The sequence below is a fragment of the Apis cerana genome, linkage group LG16 (genome assembly GCF_029169275.1).
Source record: "Apis cerana isolate GH-2021 linkage group LG16, AcerK_1.0, whole genome shotgun sequence".
Classification (NCBI taxonomy): Eukaryota; Metazoa; Arthropoda; class Insecta; order Hymenoptera; family Apidae; genus Apis; species Apis cerana.
The window spans coordinates 4,744,205-4,757,964 of record NC_083867.1 but is presented as its reverse complement, the minus strand read 5'-3'; the positions used below and the strand labels follow the sequence as shown (position 1 = coordinate 4,757,964).

Genomic DNA, 13,760 nt, shown 5'->3' with positions numbered 1-13,760 from the left:
TTCGAAAATGGTTATTCGTGAAGGAAGCTGTTTTACATTTAAATCAAACCAGTCTGTCTCAAAATCAATTCGAGGTTGTGGTGTTTTACAATTTAAATATCCTGCCAGGAGAAATAAAAAAGGTTTATCAAGCGTAATGTTTGCCACAGTTTAACTCATCCTTGCTTAATATTATATAAGTTGAGCTTATTATCTTCGATTATTTTTCCTTTGGAAAATTGATCATTTGTTATGTAAGTGAACATAAGATATTTAGAATATTTTCTTTGATTTTTCACTAAAGATTTTTAATTATTTTTAACTATTAAAGATAATGATTATTTCTTTATATTTTGTTTCAGGTAAGAAAATTGAGAGATTTATTTTGAATAAAGATGCTGATTTTTAGTACAGTAATTATGTTTTCTTGAAAAACTAGTTACTTATGTAAATTGAGTATAAGAATATTTTTGAATTGTTTTAATTTTGGAAAAAAATTATCGTATAAGAATCAATTAAAGTTTATTTCAAGAAGCAAAGCATTCACGTGTCTCTCTGATTGAATTTTCTCTTGATGATTCTTTTATATTAAAAAATGGAGTAGAGAATCGAAAATAATTTCTTTTCTTAAAAATTTTATAAATTTATATGATTCTACGATTAATAAATAGTTTGTGCAATTTGAATTGTATTGAGTTTTCAAAGTTAAACTTTTACTTTATAATGAATCTTTAAAAATTAAAGATATGATTTTTTTTTCATTGCTGTATCATATCTTGAATGAAAAGTGAACTTGAAGAGTGGAAAAAAAATCTATAATAATTTTTGAGAGCTCAATATAAAGAAAAGATTTCCTTTTAAAAGATCATTGTAAAATAAAGTGCGTGAAAAATTTATTAGAGTCTCTAAAGTAGATTGAACTTGTGAAATTTTTAAGAAAAGACAAAATTTTCAATTTTCTATCTCATTTTTCAATATAAAAAAAATATTTGGGAAAAATTTAACTAAGATATATAGAGATTTCATCTTTTAAAACGATCTTTTGATTGATTATTATAAAATATTTATTTCCAAAATTTATAGTAGTTTAAAGATTGACAATTTTTGAATTGCTGTAATTTTAGAATGAAATATCTTACACCAATCATTTTCAGCTTATTTCAAAGAGCAAAATTTTTATTTTCAGATATTTAATTGAATTTTTTCTCAAGTCTTTTTTATATTAAAAAATGAAGTGATAATTAATCAAAGGTAATTTTTTTTAATAATTTTACATTTTGAATCGATTCTACAAACGTTAATTAATTTTTTTCTTAATTACTTTTATAATGATCTTTTAGAGCAAAGTTTCTACTTTATAATGAGCCCTTAAAAGTTGACCTATGACTTTTTTTCGTTGTTGTATCACGTCTTGAATGAAAAGTGAGCTTGAAAAGTAAAAAAAAAATCGTATAATAACTTTTGAGAGCTCATTATAAAGAAGAAACTTCAAAAGCTTATTGCAAAATAAAATTCGTACAAAGTTTATTAAGTTTGTCATTATAAAGAAGAATCGACTGAAATTACAAAATTTAGAAAAAAAAAATCTAACTTTTTTTTTTTTATTCTATTTTTCGATATAATAAATTTATGAGGAAAAATTTAATTCAGGCATATGAAAATAAACGTTTCAGGCTTTAAAATAAGCCCTGACTGACTTTCATATAACATTTCTTTCAAAAGTTATAGCAGTTCAAAAAAAGGTAATTTTTTAGTTAAAATTCAATAAATAGATGTGCATTTTATACATATTATATTTATATTTTCATATATTATGGAAATTACAATTAAAATTACAATTATATACAAATTTTTAATACATTTTATCTTTTACAGCAGTTCCTGAATAATATAATAAATTGAAAAAATTGAGTATAAAAAGAGTAAGTACAAAATAGATAAATATAATAAATTCCATAATTAGAATTAAGTAAAATAATAAAAAAAATGAATTTGTTACTGCAAATATAATATTTTAAAGAATTATAAAAAAAAATAAGTATAAAACAGGTAAGTACATCAATTTTTATAATAATTTTATAATAATTTTTATAATAATAACGAAAAACGTAAAAATTAAAAAATATGCTTTAATGCAAATTTTGCTTGTTCGTTTCTTTGGTATAATTCTAAGAACTTCGAAAATTCTAAGAATTTGACATCACTTTTAAGAATTTCGAAATTTCACTTCCAAGAAGTCGAAATTCTAGGAAAAATTTTTCAAATGACCTTCTATCAACTCTTGTTTCTCCTGATACAAAATGAAAAATTGGTAAAAATTTTGCTCGTTCAAAAATTTCGATAATTCTAAGAATTTGACATCACTTCCAAGAAATGCCAAAAAGTTCCAAGAATTTGACATCACTTTCAGGAAATGCTGAAATTCTAGGAAAAATTTTTCAAATGACCTTCTATCAACTCTTGTTTCTCCTGATACAAAGTCGAATTTTCAACAAAAATTTTTTTTCTTCAATCTTTTCCAGAAATATGACATCATTTCCAAGAATTTTAGAAATTCCAAGAATTTGACGTCATTTTCAAGAATTGTTGAAATTTTTCGAACATTTCAACTTTTAAAATTAATTTGCGCAAAATTAAAAAATTTTTTTTTGCAATTTAATATACTTACTTTTTACTACTTAAACTTACCTTTTTACATACTTACCTTTTATGTACTTACCTTTTTAAGCACCATACATCCAAAAAAACATTTTTTCAACATTTTACTTAAAACTACGTATTAAAATTTGATATACTTACCTATATTTTATATTCTTCCTTGCCTTTTAAAATTCAGTCCTTTATACTGTCATTTTCATAAAGAATTATTAAAATGTATAAAAAATATGTCGTATTTATTCTTTATACCATTTTCTTTTTAACCTGATTATTAAAATCAGGATTCACGAAGTAATAAACGAGATGAAAGTCACTTCCTTTCAAGTTTCATCCAATTTTTCATTCTTCGCGAAATGTAATACAAATGATGATAGAAAGTATATTCTCTAAAGATACAAAGAATAAAATTCTAATAAATTATAATAATATCTTTAATTTAAATTAACTTACCATCTACGACTGTTAACCAATTCCAATTATTCAAATCGCATAAATCCAATGCAATTTAACCATTTTCACAAAAATTCACAGTCACTGAAAATATAAAAAAAAAAATTCCTTCAACTCTTCGAATCTTGCACAATTCAACAAATCTTAGAAAACATCCGGTTAGAAGAAAGTTCGATCCGCGGAAATCCATCCAGCTACATATTCGAGCAATCGATTTAAAAAGCGTATCCGATGTTAAAAGTGGAAAAGTTTGGGGGTTAGACGCGGCCAGACGTCACCAGGAATATTCGGCTCGCCTTTCTTAAAGCCGAAAAATCGTAGGGGAGTTCTTGCTAAGCCAAGGAAACTTCTGACGAACCGAGGCCAAATTTTCGCGGAAACTTTTCGTTTCAGATTAGATATTTGCTTCGAATCCACGTTTTTCGGTCAAAAACTGGCCGCTCCCCGCCATCTTGTTTCGGTCGAGTTCGTAATGGAATCTCGGATGCTGATTGGACGAGAGCGAAAAATTGGATTGGTGGATTTGTAACGTTTGAATAGATTAGAGTTTTTATTATGTGAATGTTTTATTACGCGAATAATGTATTTTATATCATAATATGCAAATATATGTAAGATATTCATCTCCTTAAGAAATTTATTTATTAAGTCTCATCTCGTGGAAATATTCCATAAACGTATATATTTAGCATTATTAGTAATAAAATTTGTTAGTAAAAAAAAAAGTGAATTTGTGTATCATTTTCAGCTACAGAAACAAGACTTTGATGATTTTAGACCCAAAAATAAATGTAATACCACGGAATTCATGGTATTGAAGAAATTTAATTTATAATTTAGCTTCTTTAAAATAAATTTTAGAATTCACTCAGATTTATAATTTCTTAAATATTGCCTATTTTTTGATTTTATTTCATTTTGTTTAAAACATTAAACGAAACTATCTTCTTCTATTTTATTGTGTGAAAATTTTTTTAATTCATTCTACTTCTATTATTGTATAGAAACAAGAATAATTGAATTCCCTTCGAAGTTAGAAATTAATTCTAATCTGAATCGCAACGATAATGACTCTAAAACAAATAGTTTTTAAAATTTAATTTTAGAAACCAAAGTTACAATACCTTTTAACTTTTCTTTTTTTCCCCTTAGTTAAAAGCGAATAAGAAGCATTATAATCGAAGCGATTTTACTTTAATTTCATATTGGAATCAAACTTGAAGCCCGTTTCAGTATTCTATTTGCAACAGTCTGTTTATTACATCGCGTTTCGATGTTTGTTCGTGTATTTACATTAAACGAAATTCCCCCCCTCCGTGAAATCGTAATCCCCCGGGTGAAATGCGATTTCAAAATCGATTGGGGGAAGGGAATGCTGGAGCGTAAGGATTAAAAATCAACTTGATGCCGATCATTCTTGCGATATCTATCGCAACGAATAACATCGATTTCTATCGATAAGCTAAAAAAGTAGGAAGAATCGATTAAATCTGAAATTAAAGAGGGAGATGAAGGGGGAAAGGTGAAAATCCGAAGACAGGATGGGGGAAAAGGGAAAAATTCGAACACTTTGATCGTCCGTGGTTAAATTACGAAATTACGAAAATAGAGAAAAATAGAGAAAAAAGAAAGAGGGAAAGGGGATCGATTAAATTTATTAAATTGAAAAGAAAAAGTTCGAATCGAGAAAGAGGTTGGAAAAAGATGTCGTACGTATCTTTCACTGTTATAAGTGCAAATTATAAAAAAAAAAAATAGGAAAAATTGAATAAACCTGATTATAAAATAATCGAGTGAAAAAACGATAAAACGAAATAATCGAGTGAAATTAAAAGGAAGAAGAAAAAATCAAGGATAAGGGGAGATGAGGGGAAAAAACTCATACCCGGAAAGAACACTTTGAATTTTCACGATTGAAACTCGATTCTCTCGTTAAAATATAAATTATTAAATAATTAAATAATATAAATAATTAAAACGTAAAGGAGAAAAAAGAAAATCGATTAAATCTAAAAGATTAAAAAAAAGGAGGGAAATCGGAGATAGAAGAAAAATTCGAATCGAGGAGGGGTCATCATCCTGAAGGACCAAAATACTTGAAAAATTTTCACTGGATATTTCTTCTGGATTAAATTAAAAAAAAAGGGGAGGAGTGAAAGTAGTGTCAAATTTGAAATTATAAATAAAAAAAATAGAAAGAAAAAAAAAACGAGAATTAGGAGAAAAATTTAAATTGAGCAAGAATCGTGGAATGAAAAAAAAGGAAAGAGGAAAGAGAGTGAATAGCTATTTTGAATGTCCACGGGGGGTATTTCGGTTCTTCGGTCAAATTACATCCATCCAGGCGGTGATATTCGAAAGGAGAAATGGTGCAACGTGACTGAAAGGGCGAACAACCGGGGTAAAAAACAAAGCCGCGCATTATACACAGGCGGTACACGACGAATATTCGTTACGAAGTAATGAAAGCCGTTGTTCGAATGCCGGCTGCCGGAAAATCGCTGCTCTGAAACGGGGAAAACGCCGTCCGACCGAGAAAACGCGGAAAACAGCCAACGTGACTTGTCGAATTCCGATGAATTTTACATCAACGATGCAACTTTTTTTTTTCCTTCCCCCTCTCCTTTTTTTTTCTCTTTACTTCAACGAGGATCAAACGTGACTTCGTTATTACGCGTATGAAAAAACGTAAGCGATACGTTCTTTTTTCTCTCCGTGGACTCATTAAACGTAACGACGGTGTTGTACGCGACATCGAAAAAGTGTTGTCGAATATATTATATTTGAAAATATTATTTTCGAAGGAAACGATAAAAGAAAATATCGAGAATTAAAGACTGAATTCTGACTGTAAGAACCTTTCGAGATAAATGTTTATTCTATTAGAAAATATTCTTGCGTTTGAGGTTAGAATAATCGAAGAAGGAAACGATATCTGACAAGTGTATCCATTCTTCCATATATTGGATAGCTCTCAATTGGCAAGTATTATTGTTACCAATTTTCCCCTCTCATTTCCTTTTTTCGAATTCAGAAAGGAAAATCTAATTTTCTCGATACACAGAATACCTATTCTAACGATTATACTCCAATGTGCAATGCAGTTGTGTCCGTGCATACGTTTCTTCCTCCATCTGCCGGCCGTGGCTTCTTAAACGACAGTCAAGAGGAATATATTCGTTGCTCTCGTTTCGCGATTACGAGTTCGTTAGTAGGAGAGGTCTACCCTCAAAAGTTACGTAACTTGGGGACTTGACTTTATGCAACATCAATTACGGAAATGAACTCGGTCGCCGCGGTACTCGAGCGCGAAATCGTGGAAAGGATTCGTCGATTCGTTGCGTCGAATGAGCATTAGGAGGCCTCCCATAGCTTGTTATCTTGTTTTATTTATTTATTTATTTCCCTCTTTACATCCAATTTTTTCCCTATTTTTTTTTAACCTTAAATAACTCGTCGCTTATTTGTCGGAGAATTTATTTCATTTTATTAATTTTTATCGACTGAGAATATCGTTTATCGGTTATTCTTATTTAATTACTCGTTATTTTATTCAATATGTTAATCGTTTTATCATTTTATTCGTTATTTTGTTGCGATAACATTCGTCATTTATTCGGATTACAGATTTTTTATCGACCGAGTATAATTTTTATAGGTTATGTTATTTCGTAACGAAGATTAAACGGAAAAAATCCATTATTTTTTTCTTTTTCTTATTTTTCACGATTTTTGACTACTGGTGCAGGACCACGCAAGATGAGAGCAGATTAGTTTAATTTATAATGAGATTCCTGAATGTAATGTAGCAGGAGAATCGTTAATTGCTACTCTTGTCGATGGAGATAATTAGCGCTGCACTTGGATTTAACGAATCCAATCGACGCGTCTCACTCTGAAACTTGACAATTGTACGATACCTTTTTTCAAATTCGATTTAAATCGATTTAAAAAGAATAAAATAATTAAAATCGATACAAATATTAATTTCTTAATAATTAAAAAATACAAAATTAAAATATTTCTCGACTATTATTATCAATTAATTATTATCCTGTGAAAAAGATAATTAACTCTTGAATTTTATTGATTTCAGTTTACATTGGAATTTCTCAACAATCATATGATATATCCTATTCTTTGGAACGATACTTTTCTGCCAATTTATCGGCTCTTCGTATTTCGTTGATTTTCCCTCCAACTTCTCGACAATAAGATTTCTCCATTAAAATTGAGAAATGAAGAAAAATAAAAAAACTCTTTGGAATCTTCTTCTTTCTTTCTTTCTTTTTTTTTTGGCATCTTGGCCAAACTTACGTTGCATAACCGACACGATCGTCTGATATTACGAACATAACGGGCTGACAAACCTTTGGAAACGGAATTGGAGGACGAGTTCCAACTCGAAAGTAAATTTTCCTTCGTGTCGTATCGCGTTCCAGTTGAAAATGGAAAAGTTTCCATCTTAAATAACGATCGAAGCGGATGGATAGGGTGCAATGTGCAATCTGCACCCGATCGAAGATAATCGTAGGGGATGGAAAGGGGTGGGGAGAAGGCGGTTTATGACCGCGTTGTGGCCAAAAAATGGTGCAATTACATTCCCCCGTCCAAGGAATCCTCGTTTAATGGTAATAAAAATTTGAAATTTCAGCAGCGGGATGCTTTTCGCTTTTCGTCCAAACTTCCTTTGGATCCGGATTCACCCGAATAAATATGATATTGCGAAAAGTTTGGTACGATGATCTGGCTGGCTCTCGTAGATATGATTATTTTTAAATTTATATTTACGATACTTGGGTCACTTTGATCCTCCTTCGAGCAAGAAATGATATAATTTAAAAGTAAGCTTTCTTACTACGTCTTGTAAATGAATATAATAAACAATAAAATTATTCTCTTAAATTGTTACTTCTTAGATCCTTAGGGATTCAAATTCGGGAAGAAAGCATAAGATATGTTCAAAAAACTAGAAGAAAAAGGGGAGGAAAAAGAAGAATATTATTTCCTGTATTTGACACTAATGGGTAAAATTTGATTGGTTACGAATAAAGTTGCTTTAATAATTCATTGCTTAAAACATAATAATCCATTGCAAATAATTGCAATGCCAAATGGTCGAGACTATATGAAAAGCCACGATCGATAATAACCAATAAATGTTATTTCAGCATTTTGATAAGTAATTATTTATAAGTAACTTTATTCCAAATTTTTAACCAGTTACTTATTCAATTAATTATTTGTTTAATGCCCAACTCTATTCGACACTCGTCTATGGAAGAAATTATTTAAAAAAACTCACCTCTGATCGATCGTCGAAACTTAAAACTTAAATATACATTCCAGAATACTTCAAATCGTAGAGCGTGCCTTCGTTTCAACGGTAATTATCGTAAATTTTTCCAACAATGATTATACGAATGCACTCAGCCGGAAAAGATTAACCTAAGAGGCTCTCTATTAATCCATAGTGCACCGATACTAACTGCGACCACCGGTGTAATTAAATAATCAGCCGAGCCGGATAACAGTTTCCACGTAAACAGCTATCGCAACGCTACAATTAATCCAACATTTGGCGTTATCGTTTGCGGCTAGCGTGCACACACACCGCGACACATGCAAATCCACACCGACACGATCGCCACCACGCCAGAACGCTAATATTAAATCATCAGGGAACGAATTATGCACCACCAAACAGGTTTATCATCTATTAATAACATTTCCATCCGAAATCGTTCCACCGATTCTTCGGTTGTTAAAATTATCCTCTTGAAGGAAAAAACCGATTTAAAAAAAAAACGTGTTCACCGATGAAACTCGACCCTTGACCTCGATTCATCGCGAGTCCTTGAACCGCAAAAGCGATACCTGAATATTCGAACCGTGGGAGCCGCTTTGATCTCCGTTTCGAGGAACGGAATATGAAAAAAGGTGTTTCGCGCGTGCTTATACCGACTCATAAACGAAACAGAGACAAATAATAAATTTCGCTCGAAAGAAATTTTTTTGATGGAAGCCTCACTTGTTTCACAATGATAGAAATAAGAAACTGTTAATTATATCGAATTGATTTGGATTCAATCACGAGGAATAATACGACCGAATTTTGGATGAACTTTCTCTCTCGTCACGAAACAAATCGAACGAACCAAGAATTGGTTATATACGCGCACACGTGATACATCGAAATTTAAATCAAATTAAAAGTAAATTATCGCTTCTAAGCGCACGAGAGTATCTCGGTTCTCCCCTCCCAGGAGGAGATGGGGAAGGGGAGGGAGGGACTGCATGTAGGGAGTGGGGGAAGGCGGTGTTCGGGTAAATAGTAAAGACGGATAAAACGTTCCAGAAAAAGTTGTTGAGAAAGATGTCAAGGTACTTGTGAACGCGGAAAACGGTGGCGAAATGTCACGCGGGGGAACTGGGTCACGGTGCACGCACAAAAGCGGGCGAAAACCTCCTAATAACGCGTTTACAGCCTGTGGAAAAACGGTCGACACAATGGAGAAACGCGCTCTCGCCGCCAACGCCATCTTCCTCCTTCTTCCACTGGATCTGGCGTCGAAACAACGGATATACGAGAAGGATCGATCCGAAAAGAAAACGATATCGCCGTCCTTCGACTCGAATGTCCCCCACCCATCTCATTGCACTCGAATCGATTCGAGTTTTAACTTCAAGATGAATTTATTTAATATTTCATTGTATCTGTCGAGATCGTTAAGAATTAAGCGGAAATTTCGTCGTTCGGGCAATTTTTCCTCGATGATACAAGATATTTTTCCAATCCATTGAGAGAAACGATTCCATTGAGGAAAAAAGCGAACTTGATCTTCGCGCGTTATCTATATCTATATTCATATATAATTACAGTTATATAATTTATCTCTCTCGAAACCTAACTTTTGTCTAAAACTTTTTTTGTAAAGTACTGAACACAGTTTTGAAATTACTTTAGTTTCCAGTGGAAAAAAAAAATAGTGTGTTGTCAGTGCAAATTGCTATTGTCTATGACGCGCCATCCCCCTCGTTCTGAAATAAGTAATAAAGGGAACGAGGCCAAGCGCGTTTGCGACGTAATTCTCCGGATCTGTACACTTGGGAGAGGATGATGTTGGAACGTGGTCCGGAAATCCGGTAATACGCAGATCTTTATAAGTATATAAGTCCACCAACTGTCACGATTCGTTATATCCCGGTTCTCCCTCCATCTTAATCGCGTTTCCCTGGCAAATCTTAGTGGATGTATAAGCTTTAACTTATTTGCCGAAGATTCTCGAGGACTTTCGTATCTTAACAGCATCTAAAATCGTGAGAAATTAATGTGAGAATATTTCAAAACTTGGAAGCGAAGGCGCAACTTGCTGCGTTTGGCTTTTGTTTAATGATTAGTGTGGATTATATGCATTCTTGATGTTAGAAGTAGATTTTATTGAAAAGAGATTTTGATGAAAGTATTTGATGATATTTTTTGATCATATACGAAGATACAAAGTTCTGATATAGAACTAGAAATGAAACTTTGAAATTTTACGTTGTAATTTATGATACATTTATTATTTCTTTCATTTCTGATATTTTTTTGTCTTTATACTTTTTCTCCTCGTATTTTTTATTTTTTTAAAATTCGAATTTTAATGTCCTCGCGTTCTTCTTTTTTAATATGAATTCCAAGCTTTTAAACATCTTTATTCTGTTTTTTTTTCTTTCATTTGTTTCCTTAGTTTCCTCTTTTTTAATATCCTGTTTTTTATCAACAATTTCTTTTTATTGTTGCACAATTCAGTTTTTTAAAGACTTTTCCAAAGACTTTTTTATTTATTGCTAATTTTTCTCTATTTTATTTTCTATTTTTTATTTAGTGGAATTTTCTTTCCTTTTTTCAAGAATTTTTATTTGTTAGAAAAGCCTCTTTTTCTTTGTAAAATATATTACTTTCTTTTTCCTTTTTCTTTTTCCCCTAGATTTAGAAAACCATCTTTTTTGATTAGACAACTTTTTTACGTCTCAAAATTCTATGAAATTATTTCTCCCAATTCAATCAAATCATCTTTTTCAAAGAATGTAATTAAATTAATTGATTGCAGGGAATATATATGATAAGAGAAATATATATGATGAAATGAAAGGCGGCGCTCTGAAAAAAATGGTCAGCCATCCTTTAAGCAAACAACAAATGTATTGCACATGAAAAGTGCATTGACATTAACGCATGTTTCACGCTACTTACGCACTATAGTTACATATTCTTCAATAAGATATATAAATCATTAATGAAGATACAAATAGATAAAATTTTAAAGAAATAGAGATTTGAACTTTTAAAATCGCGTAAAATTGTCTTATTAAAAATGATTTCACAATAATTATTTTTCCACTAAAATTTTTTTCATTACTGTATCAAAGTAACATTTTTCTTCGTTTTTTGGCCAAAGATAGTCCAGATTTTTCTCAATTAAAAAGAAAAGTTTCTTCGAATCGATTCGAACAATTAAGAGTTTGGAAACGAGTTAACACTCCTGTTTGATCGATCGGGCATAGTTTAGCGCATCTTGGCCAATTTTATCTCTTATACCAGAATTTACTCGATTCTGTACTATGGTCACAAGAACAATCAATGATTCAAACATTTAAAACTTCTTCGTCGTGTTACAGATCACAACTTGCACTACCCAATAATACAAATTCCTATCTCCATAACTACGAACTCAAGCATCTGAAATTAATAATAAATTTTCCTAAACCCAAATTCTCGATCAAAAATCAAAAAGAAAAATGAAAAATAAATCAATAAATCATGAAATTACCATAATAAAAGAAAAAAAAAATCTTACCTACTTCGTCAACGTTCACGTTAATCGAGACTTTTAAATTTTCGAGCTAAAAATAAGCCAAGCGATTTTCCCATGGTTCAAGATCGGGAGCAACGTTTCGCAAGCAAATAAGGGGGCGCGCATACGAAGGGGAACGGTTCTGCTGTGTAACCTGGCAGCCTATTAAGCTGACCTTCTTCTTGTAAGCGACTGCACAGTTACGCCGGTAGGACCTCTTCAAGACCAGGTTTTCAGACCAGGAGAGGAGAAGGAAAACTTACTCAAAGACGTCTGAAATGAGAGACGGTACTCTGAAAATGATAGAGGCAAACACGGCGCGCAGCGCGCGATTTAAGTGGAAACACCTTGACTCTTGTGTCGTCGATGAAACTTTCAAAATTCTTCGTTCTCTGAAGCTAAAGATCCTCGTCGTACCAGTTCCTCTGAATTCTCTCTCTCTCTCTTTCTTTCTTTCTCTCGCGATCCGAGTAAAATTGTCAAGACGGTTGAAGGCGTTCTAAATAATATCTGCAAGATATTTGCGGACGTTCCATGTTAAAAGGAATTTCGTTTGCCGGATGTTTGATAGTGGGACGAGGATTTCCTTTGTGATTCTGTTTTCACAAGCAACTGTCTTGTCTTACGAGTTCCTAAACACTGCAATTTTGGATTAACACACGTTCTTTCTAACGTGTTTTACTTTGTTCTTCGAGTTACCAACTCTCGAGACGTACGTTTGCATGGATTCAGGAGGTCATCGATACTAACGCCACGCGTGAGCGTAAATAGTAATTACTTTCATGTTATTTTGAGGTTTGTGACTCTTCCATTCTAGTCATTCTATAATTATATCTAAGAAATCCACGAATGTAATTTGCAGGTTTCTCATACGTTATTATTATTATTGTTATATAACGATGCATGAAATTTTCAAAATTTTTCCATTATCATTTCATTTCATTTTTATATTGTACGAACTTTCATTCCATTTTCCAATTGATCAAAATCGATACGGTAAGATGACGAATATATATTGTTTACTTAGTAAATCAAATATATTTGGAAGATCTAGAAAAGACTTGATTCCTTTTCGTTATCAATACGAATTTCTTCTTTATAGATTAAGTAAGCATACTATTGGAAGATTGCATCGATCATTTCTCGCGTAAAAAAGAAGAAGTGGAAGTCGAAATTACATGTTCGAATTAATGGAAACGTTTAACGACGCGTGTCGTCGAGGAGGAATGGCGATTCATCTGGCAAGGACGAGTCCCTTAAGAAAAGGGAGGGGGGAGGATGTCGCGAGCAAGCGTCGAGGGTCATTATAATTTTGTCAGTTTCTGCACGCGTTGCTTTTGCTAGGCTGTCGCGCGTCTCGTCGTTCAAACGAACTCGTTAATTCCATCCTCGCCATTAATATAACGGAACTGTGTCAGAGGCTGATGCCGTTGAATTAAAAGGATTAGATAAAAAGAGAGAGAAAGAGAGAGATAGAAAAAAGAAATGGGAAAAGAAAAATTGAAGATAGAAAACTCGACTTCTGGGAAAGAGAGGACGATCTCTTCTCGGGGGTAAGAGTAATCAGTTCAGAAATCAAAAGTTTCGAGCGGATGCTTTCCTCTTGAGAAAAAGAAAAAGAAAAAAAAAAAGGAAGAGAAAGAAGATGAAGGGAGTTGCGGTGAAGATCCTTAAATCCTCGTTATGGGAGTTTGAAGCACGCGTTACTCGAAGATTGCTTATCCTTCGTTGAATGGCCCGAGACATTCGATGCCTATCTGGTTTATTCCTACGGTTCGAATTTGTATTTCATCTAGTCTCCTCGAGGCAAAGATTATCAGATAATGTTAGCAG

The 13,760-nt window shown here is 32.2% G+C and overlaps 1 protein-coding gene across 4 annotated transcripts in view; it reads right to left on the bottom strand.

Moving 5' to 3' along the window:
• The window catches only part of LOC108000293 (tyrosine-protein kinase Btk), a 152,409-nt gene that overhangs the window by 101,698 nt on the left and 36,951 nt on the right, over positions 1–13,760 (bottom strand). The gene's annotated exons all lie outside the window — the stretch shown is intronic.